At 42.6% G+C, this 21,259-nt stretch overlaps 1 protein-coding gene across 2 annotated transcripts in view; it reads right to left on the bottom strand.

Moving 5' to 3' along the window:
- LOC126326193 (myosin-7B) overlaps positions 1–12,986 on the bottom strand; it is a 269,934-nt gene extending 256,948 nt beyond the window's left edge. The window contains exon 1 of one of the 2 annotated variants that reach the window (XM_049995575.1): positions 12,853–12,986. The gene's annotated coding sequence lies outside the window, so the exon portion shown is untranslated. The remainder of the gene's footprint in view (positions 1–12,852) is intronic. The other variant, XM_049995582.1, reaches the window with a different exon arrangement.
- Positions 12,987–21,259: the final 8,273 nt, after the last annotated feature.

Genomic DNA, 21,259 nt, shown 5'->3' with positions numbered 1-21,259 from the left:
TGGCAGTTTCTGACAATAAGCTGCGTCTGGTAAAGGCCACTACGCGACCATGGCGTACGTCCTACCAGTCATACAGGCGGGATGAGGTTCTCCTCACTCGCCTCCGCATTGGACACAGTCCCTTCACGCATGGTTTTTTACTCCGGCGGGAGGACCCCCCAATCTGCAGTGCTTGTGGCGTCCAGATTACTGTCCGCCACATTTTACTTGACTGTATTTTATTCTCTGACCAGAGGGCGGTGGTTTCCTTGCCACCGGATTTGCCCTCTATTTTGCAAGACGACGCAGCGACTGTGGTTAAGGTCTTACGGTTTTGTGTCCTGTCCAATCTGTTGCCTCGGATTTTAGGGAGAAGGTTTTAATGTGCTGCTGGGTGACTGGCTCACCCAGGTTTTAGGTAAGAGGTCCGCCAGTCACGATTACCTCCTTGTTTCCCTTCGGTATCTGTTCTCTTTTCCTTGTGATTCCTTTCCTTTTTTACTGTGTTTCTTCTCCTCTTGTTTTGCCTCTGTATGTGCGCATTTGGAACTGCGTCAGGCCTGTGTCTTTTAGCCGTTCTCCTTGTTCGGCGTCCGTCTTCGTCCCTTCGCCGCTTGTGTTCCTGTTTCTATGCGTTTGGGCGCTGATGACCACGCTGTTTAGCGCCCGTAAACCTCAAACACACACACACACACACACTTGTCGATGGTCGTGGAATACACCACTGTCTCCAGAGGCAGAAATCTTAGGCTTAAGGTGAGCTGGTCGGAAAGGCCGTGCCAGTGGTTCTCCCCGTACAATCCACCCGTCATTGAACGAATTTGTTAGGTATTGTCTCGAACAAGGGGTAGAAAATGGAGTGGTACGTACAGAATAGCTGATGTAGGAGACTGTTTTGAGGCTGTTTTGTGACATCTAGCGACACAATCAGAAGACTAAAGTGCCGCACAGCCAAAAGGAAAGGAGCCACAAACGCCATAAGGAAGGCAATCACAACATTGGGTATTGATTGTTCTCATCATAAGTAAAATTGTTCATACCTTGACAACTTTTTGTTAGCTGAATTTTTTTGTTATTTATTTATTTTTGGTTTTGACTAGTACTACCAACTATAAGATTGTGGGACATTATTTCTGTTTTAACAAAAACGTCCTGTTTATAGTACTAATCACCCAGTGCAGACGGTACGCACGTTTCTTGATGTCGTCGAAAACGATGGGAACATCCGAATTGCTAAGGTCCATACTATTGGTTCTGTGGAAAATATTTGTAAAATATCCCTTTGGGACGCTTCGTTTCAGATAGGCTGAGTTTCTCCCATTTCAAGACGCCACTTGTTGTTTTGATGTAAATATCACTCCCTGACTGCTCGGCACGGATCTTAACCCGGTTGGTCGCAACAATAAGCATACTTGGCGACACTATTCATCAGCAGTCTGTGGAAGCGCTTTACATTCTGTGTCTCTTTATAGCCTTGATTGTCTTTGTGACCTACATTCCACTGTACCTGGAGAAATAATAATGACACGGTTGAACAGACCTTCACTGGACGTGATGGCATGCATGCGAACGAGCTGTTGATGAGGCGGACAATGGGGAACCGCTAGATTCTTCAGCTATACGGCAACAGGCAAGGTCGTCTTCGTCACGGGTAGTACTGTCACACTTAACCGGCACATTACTACATAACTGCTGTGCTCGAGAACCATACAGTAGACTTCCTCTTGCACCCTGATGAAAAATTTTATGTTGAGATATGATCGCGCAAGTGCGCGAGAGTGTGTTTGTGTTATCTACCCAGCTGTGTTAAGTTGCTCCGGCCTGTATCCTTACTGAAAAAAAAAAATGCTGCTATAAGCAACAAAAGTTACCGTTCTCATACGCTAACTGTGTTTTAGTCGGCCGACGAGAATTCGTTGTCATTGGTCTCTACCAGTCACTAGCAGACGTGCTGGAGACTAGCGTATTCGCAGTTTCAGGTTACCTCCGGAAAGGAAGTTCCAGTCCGCGAAGAGTGTAGACGTTCTCGCTTAAATGTACTTCTACATTTACATGCATACTGTGAGGTGTCAGAGGGCATTTACCGTTGTACCACGTGATAGGATTCCTTCCCGCTCCAATTGCGTACGCAGTGACGGATTGTAGACTACTGAAACGCATCTGTGCAACCTCGTCTCGTGTCCGCTACCCTTACGGGGACGATACATATGGGTTTGTCATATACTGCTGGTTCTCGAAACGTTGTAAGCAGGCTATTGACTGAACCCCAAGCGTTTGTCAGTTGATGGTCCGCACTATCTTGCCACCCCATCCCTTTGGTCAAAATAATGTGACCATGTTCTTTTAATTATATTTGATAGGTGTCTCACGCACAACATTCTAGCATGGGACGCACAAGTGTTTTTTCAGCTGTCTCCTTTGTAGACAGCTTGTAGTTTTCCAGTATCTTCCCATTAAACCCGAGTCTGCCACGTGTCGTACCTACAACTGTTCTTAAGCGATCATTCCATTTCATATCAAACGAAATTGTTACACCCACACATTCGTATGATCATCATTTCTTTATGTCTTCTATCAGTGTTCTGCATGGTTGGAGATATGGTTCGTCTAATGCAACTAAATGAAAGGTTTGTACTGTGCCATACACGTTTCACTTCTTTTTATTTGTGAAGCATCTCCAGTTGCGGTTTGGGACCTTATTAGTGCACATGTGCCGTCCTACAGTTGTACCACGTTGGTCCGCGTACACAGGATGTCCGATTTTCGGCGTTTAACAAACTCATTTCCACTTGTCAGAAATCAAAACACAGTGAACAGTGGAATCCCAAAGAACATTTGCTGGAATTGACTGATTTTCGTGCGGTTTGTGAGGTACACAATGTTACATTTTGTACATTTAAATCATGTTGCCAAATTGCACCACACTGAAATCTTAACAAAGGCCAGCAGCTGTGGCCGAGCTGTTCTAGGCGCTTCAGTCTGGAACCGCGCGACCGCTACGGTCGTAGATTTGAATCCTACCTCGGGCATGGATGTGTGTGATGTCTTTAGGTTTAAGTAGTTCTAAGTTCTAGGGGTCTGATGACCTCAGATGTTAAATCCCATAGCATTCAGGGCCATTTGAAGCATCTTATCAACGTCTGACTGCATATTTGCGCAACTTCCTTGCACAAAGTACTTCATTATAGATAATTTATGTTACTGTTAATATTGTTACTGTTAATATTGTCTGCCAGGTCATAAACTTACAATGTGAACAGCAAGGCCCCCAGCACGCAACCCTGGGGCGCGCCGCACGTTAGTGCGGTTTATTTCGACAATTCACCGTCGAAAATAAAACTCTGCGTTCTCACAACCAACAAATCCTCAGCCCTGTCACAAATTCTTTTTGATGCCCTTATGGCCACGGTAAACAAACAAGACCTACCACACCGTTGCATCAAGAAGTATCTTAGTCTTCTCCGGTATCGCTGGATCTTGCTTTCAAAAGATGAATTCAAAAAGGAAAATTTTATTATTGGACCGTAATTTGAAGATATTCAGATTGCAGTAACAACCAGTACACTAGTTACTGACTTTCTTAGTCAACTGGACACAACTGGGCAAGTTTGACATGTGAAAGTGACCTCTCACTTTGTAAGAGAGAGAGAGAGAGGGAAGATCGAAGTTTTCTGTTACACTCTAGTGAAGGTACGTAGTCCAGATCTATAGTGCTGTCTGTTATAAGCTGTCGCTATAACATACGTCTAGGCTTCAATGACAAGCTCAACCTCCTCAAAAGAATTCAGCTTGTTCGGATGGACTCACTGATTTCCCATAACGGTCAGTGTCACAACATAGCAATGACGAATCTGGATTTGACCAAATTTCACAGGATATTCGATAGCAATTAAATCCGCTAATTTATTATTGTTCTGAGAAGTAAGATACTACTTGAAGTGCCATTTCATTGTTTCCATATCTGACAACCAAAGAGCTGTGGCGTATACACGGAACTGCAAAAGATTATTTCTGTAGCGGCTTTAGATGCATTACCTTGTAAATTAAAAAAAAAAATGTTGAACGTTAGACATAGCTTCCTCACTTCTTACACGCAAATTCATTTTTATACTTAGTATACGTTTTGTAATATCTGGCGGTTGAAGAAAAACCAGAATTAGGAGCAGCAGAAGACCTTGAAGGTAAAGTCGCCAAAAACCGTGCGACAGGAGCGGTCTGAAGCAACCAGAAGGTTTGCACCTCATACATGGCTCTTGCTTGTATTATTTTCTATGGTTCATAATTGAGAGCAAGTCTTGCACTGGACACCACTTTGTGGACTGCGTGTCTTTCCTGTATGGATTATCACAAGTGCTTTTAAAGTGTAATGTTGCACCTGTGTTGTTGAAGGTAGGGATAGGTGAATGGAAGTTAAAATACTATACGGACACATTTCTTGGTCCTCTGTTTCATAGAGTAATTACTGGATACTAACTACTGAAAGAAACCACCTACATATTCGCGAACGTGTTTGGGCTTATATTTAGGAGGAGCTAAGAATAAAAAAATAAGCCTTACGAAGCTGAAAATTAACTAAAACGTCAAATAAAATCAAAATAATAACCAACATAAAGCAATCTTTCCAAAGCGCACATCTTCGTGAAGTTTCGTTGCACCATGGAGTGCTAATAAGAGCGTTAATTTGTAGGTAACGGCCATCAGATGCTGGTATTGACCAGGGGAGTTTACTACGACTCAGATCTTCAACAAAATTTTGTGTTTTTGGGGATCCACATTCTCCGAATGTTTAATCAACGTAAACATGGCCCGTAGTAGGCTGTAATGTGATTTTTAGCCTGCCGCAGTGACCGAGCGGTTGTAGACGCTACAGTCTGGAACCGCGCGATCGCTACGGTTGCAGATTCGAATCCTGCCTCGGGCATGGATGTGTGTGATGTCCTTAGGTTAGTTAGGTTTAAGTAGTTTTAAGCTCTAGGGGACTGATGACCACAGCAGTTAAGTCCCATAGTGCTCAGAGCCATTTGAACCATTTTGAGATTTTTTATTTAGTCGTGCGATTGGCTAATTTCGACTACTTGTCATTGTCAAATACCTGTAAAACCAACATGGAAACATACTACATTGCCTTCATACGTTGCCATGTATAAATAACACTTTACAAACTCACATTAAGGTAAGACATTACTGCATAAATTTCTTACAACCACATGTAACTGAGTTGAATTACCACGTGGCTGTAAGAAACTGTACAGTAATGTTTTTATCTTAATGTGAGGTGTGTAAAGTGTTATTTATACATGGCGACGCATACAGACAGTGTAGTGCTTTTCCACGCTGGTTTTACGGATGCTTGGCAATGGCAAGTAGACGAAATTAGCTAATCGCACGATAATAATAAATGTTTTGTGACTAGGGCCTCCCGTCGGGTAGACCGTTCGCCGGGTGCAAGGCTTTCGATTTGACGCCACCCCGACGACTTGCGCGTCGTGGGGATGAAATGGCGATGATTAGAACAACACAACACCCAATCCCTGAGCGGAGAAAATCTCCGACCCAGCCGGGAATCGAACCAGGGCCCTTAAGATTGACATTCATTGACATTTGTCGCGCTCGCCACTCAGCTACCGAGCTACCGGGGTGGGGGGGACACGACATCGCATGATTAAATAAAAAACACATTACAGCCTACTATGGACCATGTTTACATGTATTACAGATTTTCAATATTTCATACCTCACAACGCGGTTGAATGTTCTAATCGAGTCGCTGTCGCGTCAACCAATTCGACGGGGAACTTCCTCGTTTGACATATCTTCTTGCCGTAAAGTGATAGTGTGTGCACAATCTAAGCTGGAAACAACCCTTCGAGGCCTATTGAGAGGCTGAACGTAGCAAACACTCCACGCCGCCTGTCCATGGTCTGAGACACGGTGCACTCTGCTGAACTGCACTGAGAATGGTGTTTTATTTCTAATTCCTGTGCTAAAGCAATGTTGTGAAAGAATCGTCTTGGGAAAGAGTTTTTGAGGGTGCCAAATTTTCCGGATATTTTGTAGTCAAAGTTTGCAATAAATAATTGCCTTGAGTGGAAGTGAAATCTAGTACTACCTTTAAATATAAATGAACAAGCTTTATTGGTAGAATTGTATAAATTTTTTGCTATCCAGAATAATGGTTCCGAATATAAAGTTTTAATTAATATGTAAGCAGATTTATTAGGGGACAAGTCCCGTTTTTTGAATTTTATTGTTTACGTGAGGTATTCCGCCTGGTCTCCGTGCCGTTCCAAGAGAGTTGAAGAAGTACTTGGAGTCTTGACCGGCAAAGCAGTCAAAGGCGGCAAAGAGTCGTCTGCGCCAGCCACGCTGTCAAGGAATACCAACGACCGGAAGTTTACATCAATAATGTATATATGCATTTATTTAAAAGACGCTTCTTATTCGTTATCCAGAAGGTCTCATGTAACAAGATACTTATCATACAATGTGCGTTATATTTACCTTAAAAGATCAGAGTTGCAAAACTCTGGTTTTAGTAAAAATTAAGTTATTCTACAGATAAAAAGAATATTTAACAAGTCGGGGGGTCTGCAAACTACTTCGAGCTGAAAATAACAATGAGTCAACCTAAAATATAAACAAACTCTCGCAAGATCTCCGATTTAAAAAAAAAAAAAAAGACCAAGGTGTGGGAATGATGGATAACTATACTGCGCAAGAAAACTGAAGAATCATTTTTTTTCGAAACCCTGTAATTGTCTCCCACTGCGAAGCGTAAGTTTGATAATTGGCTTAAAAATGTCTACAACGTTCCTCTGTACGGCGCAAAAGCGTGGTGCGCTGCGACGTCATTCTCGGTGTTGGCGACGCTTCAGACGCAAAAAAGGCCAGAGTCCACAGTTCAGGTGAAGTGTGAGATGGGTTAATGAAGTCCCACTGACACAAAATTTCACCAGAATCCTGTCGGACGCCACCTTGGAGGTGTCACACAATGGGAATGTCGTCGCACTCATTCTTACCCACATTTCATCACTTCTTTTCACGCACCTGCGATAGAGAGCAGAACCGCGACACCCAGCATTCAAATCAAGCGGTTTTCTGATGGGTGGCCGCGGAAAACATTTCAGACAGAATGCCGCTCCGAATCGACACGACAAGCTCTGAGGAGGTGGCATAAACGGCATGAATGAAAATGCCCTTACACTTGGGGCCTTGATTCGAAAAATGGTTCAAATGGCTCTGAGCACTATGTGACTTAACTTCTGAGGTCATCAGTCCCCTAAAACTTAAACTACTTAAACCTAACTAACCTAAGGACATCACACGCATCCATGCCCGAGGCAGGATTCGAATCTGCGACCGTAGCGGTAACGCGGTTCCAGACTGTAGCGTCTACAACCGCTCGGTCACCCCGGCCGGCCCTTGATTCGGCGCTGGACAATTTAACCCTTCTATAAGGATAAGATGGGCTACAACCACCGTGAACGTGGTCGCACCCATTTAAGAGTGTACCAAAACCGCAGTTTTCTGTCTGATGTGCAGCATGGAACCGGAAGAGACTATTCAAAACCATGCTTTCCTTTTGCAGTCCTCCTGTGGTGTGACAACAGAGGAATGCAACATTGACACGTACATGAATAAAACGGAAAAAGGTCCTTCTAAGGTTTATCTCCTGAGGTTTTCCAGGTTCATGGCCTGCTTCATCACCTGATGAGATTCCATATGACTTTTGGTTCTGTAGAGATCTGAATAGAAGCGTTTACTATGGATTCGTTCGGTCTCTACGTGATCTGGAGGCCAGTGTACAGGAACACATTGCTCAGATTTCAAAAGGTTCAAATGACTCTGAGCACTATGGGACTTATCTGAAGTCATCAGTCCCCTAGAACTTAGAACTACTTAAACCTAACTAACCTAAGGACATCACACACATCCATGCCCGAGGCAGGATTCGAACCTGCGACCGTAGCAGTCGCACGGTTCCGGACTGCTCGCCTAGAACCGCGAGACCACCGCGGCCGGCGTCCATTAATTGTTGCCGGACAGTAAGGAATATGTGGAGCAAGTTGGGTTGAAATCGGTCCAGTGATTACGAAGGAGATGTGGAATATAAACACATACGTACATACGTTTTTGCGAGATATATATGTATTTTTAGTTGTATGACTTGGTCACAGTTAATCGGTTTAAATGTAGATTAGGAGTACCAACAGAAATCCAAACCACTGGTTTTAACGGTCAAGAAGTACACATACCCGCCGCGAGCGTGTGCTATTTTTGTATATCAGCTGCCACATTCCACATCGTAGCAAGATATCACGAATATGATCCAGGGATCACGAAAACTAGCTAACTACGAGTAATGTTGGGACCTCAGAGCTCGACATTCTCCTTCGAGGCACGAGAACAGTCGCCACTGTGCTATAGGTTCATTCCGTGTGCAAAATGTGGATAGATGTGGAACTTAACTCAAGGCAGTGTGACACTTTCTGGGGAGCAGAAACTGCACGTCGCCATCTCCATTCCGATATTCCCATTGCTAATGAAATATGGAAACGAAATTTCTTCCACTAATAAGATATTGCTGGCTATGAATTATCAAGCCACCAGTACTAGTTTGTGACGTTATGGTACAATCAATCGTTGAGTAATTACATTGTGCCACTCTAAAAGATAGGCTGTGCATCAAATGAATATGCTCAGTTTTGTTATGTTTTGTTTTGCACTTACTTTTCACTTGTATTTCAGGATAAAATATTAATTTTGCTTTTTTCAGACAAACTCACAGACCTTTGAAGGTAAAAACTCTATTTCTACATGATGCATGTGGAAAGTACCCCTTTCTCAAACTGTTTTATCCATTTCGACCGACTGCTTGCAGATTTAGTTCATCGTTAAATAAGAAGAATCTGTCTTCAGCTGAATAATTCATCATCTTCAACAATTTCACGCCGGAAGGACATCGTCTGAACAGAAAGTTGAATACTATGTCTCCTGCCTACCTGTTACAAGCTGCCTTGAAACAGTGTCTCACCAGCTCTCTGTATCAAATATCACACTATAACGATAAATTACACTCTCTCTTTATGACCTCACTGCCGCTCCTTCCGCTCTGCACCACCTCTGATGGGTCCTTCATGACAGAATGATGCGTCTCAGAGGCGAAACACTGATCACCGTACGAAAGCGCGAAGTTCGAATTGTGTTACATGTTCCCATGTTTTTCCCAAATCTGCTCATGAGAATACAGGCACGAATTCTCGCTAAAGGCTGGGTTCTTTTCCTTTGCACATCCCGCTAAAATTTGAAATAACTTCCCGTTTCCAGTGTGCTCTATAGAAAGGTGTATTAGACCCAGATCTGCTTCGCTATCAAAATAAGTTACCGTATCGATAAACATTTTTGGCTTTTATATTTCATTCAGCTCGCGTAAGTGTGCTGGAGGCTTTATCACTTAGTGGACTTCTGGTTACTGGCTATTTTCTCAGACGTACACAACAAAGGTAATCAGTTGCCTGCAGCTCCTCTGAAATGGTACAATTTTGTTTCCAAACGAATACTTATGTAGGGTAGAAGTGTTATTCTTTGTTACTTTTTCAACGTTTTCGTACTAGATGAACAATGTGAAGACGAGACCTTTGACAAACGAACCGATGTTATGGTTAAGTAAAACCTGTTTCAAATGACGAAGGAAGAAGAAAGATTAGAATTTAACGCCCGTCTAGGAAGAGATAATTAGAGACAGAGGATCACTAAATATAAAATGAAATGCCCTGACTGGCAGACTCATCATCGTCCAGGCGAGACAGCTGAGGACAAGAAACTTTAAATTTGGAGATGGTGTTGATCTTACACTGTAGGCACCGTTTAAGAAGGAATATTTCGACGTTCCATCCCTGAGAGGGGAAAAAGGGGATAAAGGTTTTTTAAAAGTATGTCGCCATTAAGGCAATTTTGAAGCTAGAACTACGAAAATTGCTATATGGTTTCTCGGTCAAAAATAAAACAATATGTGCTTCACCATTTTTGGAAATTCAACTACTAAGAGGATAAAATAGTGGGAGAAAATGTTTTTTGCAAATAAATCATTTTTTCAGTGTTTTTGGAAATTCAACCCCTAATGTACTGAAATAGGAGATGAAAATTTTCATGAAAAATTTCGTTAAGTTACACTAGTATTTAACTTCTCAAGGCATTATCTGTTACGAGATGCAGGTTTTTGCGGAAGTATCACAACAAGAAGTCAAAGGGCAAGACTAACAAAAACTGCCGGCTCCAGCGACCGGAAGAGCTTTTTGGTCTGAAATAAAATCTGCGACGTCCACGCTTCTGGCGGCTTTAATTAGAGTGCAAAGTTTAGCAGACTTTGTATTTTGTGAACAATATACAAATTAGATTAAAGAAAAACAAAAGAATTGTGCAGGCCACACCGTCTACGCGAGCGAAGCCGCAGACGTTAAGCTAGTATGCTGTAATACAAGGATAGGGACGGAAATTCATCCCGTTCTTTCCAAAGCAGCTCTTCCGGCTTTTGCACTGATCAGTGTAGGGAAACAACAGGAGACTTAAACGTGTACAGAGATCAGAACCCTGCTCCTCCCGCTAGTGAATCCAGTCTCTTGAACACAAAGCCACACTGCTGGGTATTATGTTTCAAATAAGGGTGCTTGAAAAGGGAGAAAAGCAGGAAAAAAAGTGTTTCCAATGCCGTAATATTTGTCAATGCATTGTCAAAAAACGCTATAATTTACTTGAAGAACAACAGCAATCACTGAGTTGTGACTCGTTCGGAATTAGAAGACAAGTAAAAAAAATCTGATCTGCTTCTCGAGTTTACTAACATAGAAAAAATTTAGTTTTTCAATCTTCTTAATGTGGTATCAACTATTTCCAATCCTAAACACTAAAATCTAGGAAAAACATTACACTGTATAGATAACAAAATGGAAGTCCTGATTGAATATAATGCTCGTGTTTCTGAGAACGTCACTGACAGACAATATACACTGAGTTCCGGATTGTCTTATAATACTCACGTGTGATAAGAGATGGGGCCAAACGGGTCTGTAGTTTGAATTGTACATCATTTTAAAAAAAAACACCAAAAACTCTGGTCTAGAGCAGCCGCTTTGTATTTGTAGCAGAAGAATAAGTTAATAGAATAATTAAGTTCGTGTGACTAATATGTACATGTTTGCTCTTTTCCACGTATAAAGAAAGTGTGTCTTCTATCTAGTCGAGCCGTTGTCCTCTTGCATAGCTCCTAATTCTTTGTCCCGGCTACTACTGCAACAAACAGCAAGAGGCACGATACGATATCTCCTTAATTTTTCAGCTGTTCCTTTGACTGCAACTCATTCCAAAGGTCTTAACCCAAGCACTCGAGCGTGTTGTCTCGTCTGATAATGAGGTGCTTACAAGTCAAGTAACTTTTACAAAATACAAGGTTTCAGAGTCAACATTTGGAAAACATAATTAATACATCTGGAACAAAGGAACCCTGTACTATACCGAATCTGTCCACTGATTAAAGGAAATACACTCAACTTCTAGATTAAACTGAAAATTCTCACGAAGTATTTATTTTTCCAATATCACGAGTCTGAAATTTAGTTGTTAGTTGCAAACAGCAGCTTCTACAAGATGGGAGTAATCCAGAATAAATTATTACGTGTTCCTATTGCTGTTCCCCCTTATTTGCCAATCTCAGAAATACACACAGGCTTTTAAATCCGTAAAATTCCCGAAAATATTCAACATCAAGTCCATAGTTTCCATACCACGGAAGACTGTCTCGTGCAAACCATAGGTAATATCCCGCCTGACTCTAGATACAGATTTTGCTGTGTGGTTATGAATCGTCAATTCAATATTTAAATTATTCTATCCCTAAATCCGCAGAAAAGCAAGAAAGTGACACACAAGAACGGGTGAAATCTTAGTTACGTAGCCCTCCTTCCTTCAGTTCGGACGCAAGAGACCATTGCTGTTCAGAACATTGAATCTCAACGGGTCTTGATCCCCTCAGATTGTTCGTCGGTTGGATAGGGTTCGGTTGTTAGATACATCAAATATACACCATAATAAAACGCTTTTTTTTTTACAAAATTTAACATTTTTTTGGTTTTGGAGGACACACCAGTCAGTACTTGTGCAAAAACTTGTATCGTCCGTCTAGATTGTATATATTTCTAATGTTACTGTCCTTTTTATTTCAATGGAACCATCTTCAGATCTTAGTTTGTCGGCTGCGTCTTTGCACACATGTTGCTTATAGAAATTGGCGGGCTAGTCTTGTAGCCGACATGCTGCTTCCAGTACGCTACATTGACGCATACTTAGGCACATCCGATAGAAACTGATAGATTACTATAGTAGGTGACACTTCGAATTCGAAGATGATTAGATGATTTTGAAACCGCTCATAACATTAGAAATATAGGCAGTCTATATGGTCAATACAATTCACAATGTCTTCATTTCGTATACCCGAAATATCATAGCTCCTGTGTTATTCTATTATTGGTGATATGCCAGTATTGCCATGTACGAAACTACTACAGACGAACCGTTCCAGTTTAATGTTTCCATTTCATTGTAAATCCCGACAGTCGTTAGTAAAAGTATACAGCTACCACATGCTGTGATACTTTTACCGGTCCCAACCGTGCTAAGAGGCTCCTGCGGCGAACACTCTCCGAATGTTAGTGACAAGTAGCTTGCTTTTATGGGGCTCCAGTCGTTGTTCTTATTCAATAGTTGCAAGAACATCAACTCTACAATGATAGGATAGTGCGTGTTTGGCAGTGGGGAGGCACCGGCGTGTGCTGTGAGAGGTGGGGCGGCGCTAGGCGGCACGCAGCACGCACGTACCTGGCGTGCCGTCGCGAGGTCTCGAACTCGGAACCGTGGGAGTGTCGGCTGCTGAGCTCCACCCGCCTTCGCCGGCCGCCGACAGACGTCTGCCTCGGCCCTGGTCGCCGCCGCCGCCGCTGCCGTCGTTCCGCCGCTTCCGACGTACGCCACCAGAGCGCTCTGTCAACGCTCACCCTGCGTCCTTACGGGGCGCGTTTTTGTAGATAGAGCATCGTCTCCCTCAACCCCCGACAGCAGTAAAAGCTCCAGGCGTTGAACAAAACGCTCTTTTAATACGGCGATATCACAAACAGCCCAACCGAAGCAGATCTATGTCTACATCTGCATGTAGAGATTAGTCAGTGTTCAGGAATACGAGAGGAACGATCATTCGAAGCAAAATAGTCTAGTAGACGTAGGCTCTAAAATGCACACCTTAAGAGCTATGAGCACTTCTTCATCTTCGCTACTGTGCAACACATCTCTTCCGTTGTAGGGATAGCGGTTATAGCTGAAACAACGAGTCTTCGGCCATACCGGTTTTTTCGTCTCTAATCTGTTAAAACTTCTCAAAATAACTCATTTCTGAAATAACCGATTTTCGGTTTTTATTGCTATTATAGTTGTAATAAACCTAACTCTGAACAAAGATTGAAAAATTCTTATGAAGGTGAAAGAGAATGAGATCTCGATCGATATGGTGTTGAGACTGTGACAGAAATCCGTCTCATTGTCTCTGGCAGAGATGGTGAAGGTGTAAGAGAAGGGCGTGGCAACAACGAGAGCGAAATGTCACAAACTAATGACTTACATGAATCGTCACTTTTGGATGGTATAAATTTTTTGCCCTGAAGGAACCACAAAACAAAGGATCCACTTATTTTCCCATGTTTATGCACGTCAGTAAAACTATGGGTATATTTATCGCATTTACCTTCTCTTCCAGCGGACACTGTGGATTTTTCCTTGTATTATGTCGCAAGTTTGTTGTGTCTCGTCTCATATTTAATTTTTTGAGGCAAATAAAGCACTAAGCTAAAATACCGGCATGGGTGTTTTCCATCCCAATAGCTCTTAAGGATTTCATTTTAGAGCCCATGTTTATTGGACTTTTCTGCTTCGAATGATCGTTCCTGTTATATTATTTAATATTGATTCCGCATTTTCCAAACAAGGGTTGAGGCCATTCTGTAGTATAACCATCACTGTCTGAGGACGACAATGAGAAACAAATGTTTAGACCAGGGGGAGCAAGTCTTACACACTGCACGTACGCACTTACCATCCGGTAGGATACTCCACATGGCAACAGGTACGTAATTGCCGCAGGCATGTTATACTGATATGTCTTGCCTTTGTTGCCAGTGCCTAACTGTGATTGTTGTTATTAAAATAGCACTGATCGCTTTTCCCAATATTTCAAAGTAATGGAAATTATACGAATAAACGATATTTTCTTGCTAAAAAAAGTTTTATTTAAGAACCAAAAATTTTACCTTTGTTGTTACAGTGAATTGATGTGCCAGTTCTTTTACTCAGTTATTAGTCAAAAATGAAAAAAAACTGTTAAAACCGAGTCCAAAAAATACCAGTTATTCAGAACTAAAATACTGGTATGGTTTTTAACAAGTTGGTGTCTTCCATCCCTGTTCTACTGAACAAGTGCTCGTAGCTCTTAACGTAAGTATTTCAGAGCCCATGTTTGCTAGACTTTTCTGCTTCGAATGATCGTTCCTGTCATATCCTTGAATACTGACCATTCCTCCTGGGACTCCATCTATATCACACAGCCCACTGTACACTGCTTGGGGGAAGATACATAGATCCAATATTATCGATTTTTTTCCTAGTCCATTCGCATATAAAATGAGGGGAAAATGTCTTTATGCATCTGCGTGTGCCCTAATCTCTCTTATCTGATTTACATCATACCTATACCTGATATACAATGATGGCAGCTTGAAGGTCGTACAGTATTCTTAGAACACAGGTTCTCTAAATCTACCCAACAACTTCTCACGAGAACTACGCCGTCTTTCTTTTCCCGAACATTAGTGGCTCGCTTTAGAGTGGGCAACAATCTGTTACGACCTTAGCAGTGACTATCTGAAACAGATGTCTGTTGTCACGCTTTCTTCACTTCTTGACTGGAACTCCCTAACAATGAAAAAGCAAATACTGTAGAACTGGTTGCGCTAGCGTCTTGAAAGCGACTCGCTTGATAGCTGCACTGCAAATTACCCAGGATCCTTTCAACAAAATAAGTCCATACGATGTGACGTGCGCAAAATTTTCACCACTAACGTTGTATCAGATATTGTCTGGTTCTTTCTCTTAGTTCGAGTCACACATTCCTCGAACCAATCACATATTTGGGAAAACACTCCGTATGTTAGTATCTCAGGTAGAAGTCAACAATTTTATACGATGTCGAAACCCTTTCGGAAATCTGGGAAGACAGAATCTACCTATCCTATTCGCATGCATCTTTTATTTGCAAGAGGTCGACTACATCGAGTGTTGGACGATTCCTCACATGGCAGGAGCCCTAATGCACCCAGCAACATTGTCGAACATGATCGTTTGGTGGCCCAGGTGTTATACTGTAGGGTGGCATAATGTTGTATCGGCATACAGACCTCAACTTGAACATGGCACTCTCGCCGATCAACGTTATTATGACACTCCAGGTCTTTCCCCAGTCTTGTCAGAGGTACGTTCGGCCCTAACTTCATTTTTATCGATGACGGGGCGCGACCGCATCCAAGAGCGCAAGAGGAGGAGCTCTTGAACGAGAGGACAGTCGGCGAACAAGTTGGCCTGCCCATTCCCCCTACTTACGAGGGTCACTCCAAAAGAAAGGCACAGTATATATTTTTTAAATCCATATTTTATTCTACATGTTTGGAAGTTTTACAGTGTGTATATACATCCTTTAGGAACAATATTTTCATTTCTCCACATAATTTCCATCCCTCTCAACTTCCTTATGCCATCTTGGAAACAGCGCCTGCATACCCGCACTGTAAAATCCTGGATCAACCTGTTGGAGGCACTGTCTGGCAGGGTGCCCAAGGGAGTCATCATCTTCAAACCATGTTCCACGAAGAGAGTTTTTCAGTTTCCCAAAGAGATGATAGTCACATGGAGCCAGGTCGGGACTGTAACGCAGGCGATTCAGTGTTGTCCATCCGAGTTTTGTGATCGCTTCCATGGCTTTTTGACTGAAATGTGGCCGTGCATTATCGTGCAAAAGCAAAACGTCCTGCTTTTGCCGATGTGGTCGAACACGGCTCCGTCGAGCTTGAAGTTTCTTCAGTGTCGTCACATATACATCAGAATTTATGGTGGTTCCACTTGGCATGATGTCCACAAGCAAGAGTTCTTCGGAATCGAAGAACACCGACAGCCATAACTTTTCCAGCAGAAGGTGTGGTTTTGAACTTTTTTTGTTGGGTGAATTTGCATGATGCCACTCCATTGATTGCCTCTTCGTCTCTGGTGAAAAATGATGGAGCCATGTTTCATCACCTGTCACAATTCTTCCAAGAAATTCATCTCCACCATTCTTGTACTGTTCCAAAAGTTCGCTGCATACCGTTTTTCTTGTTTCTTTGTGAGCCACTGTCAACATCCTGGGAACCCACCTGGCACAAACCTTTTTTAACGCCATCACTTTCAGTATTCTGCAAACACTTCCTTCCCCATCCCAACGTAGCGTGACAATTCGATCACTGTGATGCGTCTGTCAGCAGTCACCAATTCATTAACTCTGTGCACATTGCCTGGAGTGTGTGCAGTGCGAGGCCTGCCACTCCATATTGCTGTGCCCGCTTTCATCACCTAACATGCTTGCCCACCGACTAACTGTACTTCAATCGACAGCAGCATCTCCATACATCTTTTACAACCTCTTGTGGATGTTTCCCACTGTCTCGTTTTCACAGCACAGGAATTTTATGACAGCACGTTGCTTCTGACGAAGGTCAAGTGTAGCAGCCATCTTGAAGACATTCTGTGACGGCGCCACTCACTGGAAAAGGTCGAACTAACAAGGGGAAGGCCTCAGATACGGCCAACCGATTCGACTCATATTTGGCAGGTCGCTTATGTACAAACTAAAGCGAAGGCGGCTAAGATATTTTGGGTCAACACTTCCGCGTTTTTGAGAAAATCACCCCTAAAGGTTATGACGAGCGATCGACTCAAAGTTGGCGGGATCGATAGATAATTGTAAATAGAGCATTTTTCATCACCAGGTATGGGGTCCGAAAACGCGTACTTTTCCAGAAATCAAGGTAAGAAACTTTTACAGCTGCCGCTTCTGTACCCACACGGTTAACGCCTATCGCCGATAGCGTAACGGCCAGGGTAACTGACCTGGTAAACGGAAAACTCGTGTTCGAATCTCGAAAAAACCTAGCGGATGTTATTCTTTTCGTTTGTATTTTTCCACATCTCTATTGATAGGGATAGGAGGGTTAATAAGGCAAGTAAATCAATAAGGAATGATGATAATAAGGTAGGCAAACTAATTTCCCAAACGCCTTGAGTTAGTTAGCCGGCACGGTAGCTCAGCGTGTTCGGTCAGAGCGTTAGCTGCCTCTGTAACAAAAAAACTGAGTTAACCGATCAACAACGAACTCAAACGGATGTCTTACGACGTCCGCCCCGAGCAGATACAGCGAACAAAAGCGAACAAAAATGAGATTTTAGCAGGCACGGTAGCTCAGCGTGTTCGGTCAGAGGGTTTAGCTACTCCCTGTAATACAAAAACTGAGTGAACGGTTCAACGAACAACCTGAACGGGTGTCATGAGACGTCCGCCCCGATCTACAGAACGAACAAAATAGAACAAAATGAGATCAACAAAGAATTAAAAAAAAAAAAACAGCGCCGATAGCGCAACGGCCAGGGTAACTGCCTGGTGAACGGAAAACTCGTGTTCGAATCTCGAAGAAACCTAGCGGATGTTATTCTTTTCGTTTGTATTTTTCCACATCTCTATTGATAGGGATAGGAAGGTTAATGAGGCAAGTAAATCAATAAGGAATGATAATAATAAGGGAGGCAAACTAATTTCCCAAACGCCATGAGTTAGTAAAGTACTAAACTTTTAAGCCTTGTCACATGAACACAACTCCGAATAAAAGTTCTGCGACTTCCTCACGAGGGATCACAGATAGCCAACCGTGAGACGCTTGTTTACAGCGAGGCACGGTATAGAATGCACGCGGGGAGAGTTATGTTGTCCCGGTGGCCTCTTCGTCATATCAAAGGGAATGAACAGTGTAGCCGTCGAAAGATTGCATTCATTAGATGCTCTTGGTGCCGTGAGTATATTTGTTTCGAATGTTTATATGACAAGTAACACCCATCTAGTTGTTCGAAGAAAAGTGAGGACACGTAACAGTGATTGGAAGAGCCATTGTAAAGTGACCTGGAGTAACATTTTAGTTGTTTACTATCCCAAGAGGTTTGAGAAATTTATTTGCCTACCGTATTATCATTCGTTGTTGATTTACTTACCTTATTAACACTCCTATCCCTATCAATTGAGATATGGAAAAATACAAACCAAAAGAATAACATCCACTACGTTTCCTCGAGACTCGCAGCCATTTACCTTGGCCGTTGCGCTATCGGCGAAAATCGTTGACCATGTGGGTACAGAAGCGGCAGTTGTAAAAAATTTTTACTTTGATTTCTGGAAAAGTACGCGTTTTCGGACCCCATACGTGGCGATGAAAAATTCTGTATTTACAATTATCTGTCGATCCACCCAACTTTGAGTCGATCGCTCGTCATAACCTTTAGGGGTGATTTTCTCAAAAACGCGGGGGTGTTGACCCAAAGTATCTTAGGTTCCTTCGTTTTAGATTGTACACAAGCGACCTGCCAATATGAGGCCGAGTCGGTTGGCCGTCTCTGAGGCCTTCCCCTTGTAAGTTTGAAAACAAGCGGGAAGGATGTATCTACACACTGTAAAACTTTTACACATGCAGAATGAAAACTGTATCTTTACAAAAATAGTGTGCATTTCTTTTGGAGAGACCCTCGTAAATCCCATCGCGCTCGTGCGGGAAACATTGGGAGGAAGTACTACAGCACGTCCACATGCAATAACGGCCATCCAGCTGTTGGCAGCCGCACTTCTGGAGAAAAGGAACGACCTATCACAAGAACTCCTTATCAACCATGTGGCCAGCATGGAAGCACGTTGCAGAGCATGCGCTGTTGTCCATGATGATGACACACCCCATTTAAAAACCACGTCGCGCCCTTTGTAATGTCCAGGGGACATAATAAATCACATTGACACCAGTGAAATACTATTGTCTTTGTATGAAAATGTCATTTCCGTTCATCTCATTGCGTACCTCTTTCAGTTACCTTCTTAACTAGACTCTATCAATTCTTTCTATGTAGAGTCCAAATTTCATCGAGCTATGTACTTGGCAGTAACACTTCAAGTGAAAATTAATTTCCTTCTTGCGTTTTGTGTACTAGTGTATGAGCTAGAAAAGAAGCTAATTCACAGGGTATTCGATGTAAAATCTAACTGGAATTCGTCAGAGCCTTATAGATACCGATATTGCTAATACTGATACACTCCTTTGTGGGTCTGTGTAGCAGTCAAAAACTGGTACAGTAGTAGCCTCTTGAGAAAATACGTTTTTTAATGCAGAATTTAAAATTTCCGTTTTCTGTCTGCTGGTGTCTTCATTTTGAACACCAGACGGATTCACTAGAGACTGAAAGTAAGATTTGGACCCATTCGTCGTCTTTTGTACGAAGCAAACTCTCTCTTTCAAAGAGATATGTACCACCAAACGCCTAACCCGGTGCGTGGTTCTTACACTGAAGAGCCAAAGAAACTGGTAATCCTACCTAATATAGTGTAGGGCCCCTGCGAGCACACGGAAGTGCGCAACACGATGTCGCTTGGACTCGACTACTGTATGGGCTATCCGTAAATCCGCAAGAGCACGAGGGGATAGAGATCTCTTCTGAACAGGGCATTGCAAGGCATCCCAGATATGCTCAATGATGTTAATGTCTGGGGAGTTTGGTGGCCAGTGGAGGCATTTAAACTCAGAAGAGTGTTCCTGGAGCCACTGTGTAACAATTTTGAACGTGTGGGATATCGCAATGTCCTGCTGGAATTTCCCAAGTCCGTCGGAATGCACAATAGAGATCAATGGATCAGAAAGGACGCTTATGCACGTGTCATGTGTCACAGTCGTATCTGGACGTGTCAGGGGTCCCATATCACTCCAACTGCACACGCCCCACACCATTACAGAGCCTCCACCAGCTTGCTGACATAGAAGGTCCATGGATTCACGAGGTTGTCTCCACACCCGTACACGTCCATCCGCTCGATACAATCTGAAACGAGACTCGTCCGACCAGGCAACATGTCTCCAGTCATCAATAGTCCAATGTCGGTGTTGACGGGCCGAGGCGAGGCGTAAAGCTTTGTGTCGTGCAGTCATCAAGGGTGCACGAGTTGGCCTTCGGCTCCGAAAGCCCATATCGATGATGTTTCATTGAATGATTCACACGCTGACACTTTTTTATGGCTCAGAATTGAAATCTGCAGCAATTTGCAGAAGGGTGGCATTTCTGTCACTTTGAACGATTATCTTCAGTCGTCGTTGGTTCCGTTCTTGCAGGATCTTTTTCCGGCGCAGTGAAGTCGGAGATTTAATGTTTTACCGGATTCCTGATATTTACGGTACATCGCTCTTTTGCTGACTATAGCACCACGTCCAACCTCACTTAAATCTTGATAACCTGCGGCAGTAAACTCTAACAACTGCGCCAGACACTTGTTGTCTTATATAGATGTTGCCGACCGCAGCGTCGTATTCTGCCATATTACATATATCTGTATTTGAATACTCATATCTATACCAGTTTCTTTTGCGCTTCAGAGTAGTACACTTCCCAGTTGCAGGTTGACTATCTAACGGCTTCCTAGGCAACAAAATTTGATTTCAGTTTTCCGTATAATTACTGACAGAATTTAAAAATTTAAAATGTGGTCATAACCTACTAATTAAGAGGTATAATGTTATGTTGCAGGTTTAACACAGCAAGACAAATATTACTGTTAGAAACTGCCTATATACTGTGTCATGTGTCACACTCTCATTTCCATGTCTTAAAAATTAGTCACAATGTGATGCCAAAAGATGATTGTGGACCATCAAATTAAATGTCACAGTGCTGTTTCCACTTTTAAATTGTCCCACAACAATAAAAGAACACATGTGACTGAAAACATCATATTAAGCAGACATCTTACTCTTCATTTTTGACCTAAATGAGACTGTTTATAAAAACCAACATGACATAGCCTATAACTTACAAAACTCATTATGTGGGCAGAGTCACACAAGATGCGCCAATTACCCGG

Source organism: Schistocerca gregaria, chromosome 2 (assembly GCF_023897955.1).
Source record: "Schistocerca gregaria isolate iqSchGreg1 chromosome 2, iqSchGreg1.2, whole genome shotgun sequence".
Taxonomy (NCBI): domain Eukaryota; kingdom Metazoa; phylum Arthropoda; class Insecta; order Orthoptera; family Acrididae; genus Schistocerca; species Schistocerca gregaria.
Note: the sequence above shows the minus strand (reverse complement) of the source record. Positions and strands in the feature narration are given on the sequence as shown.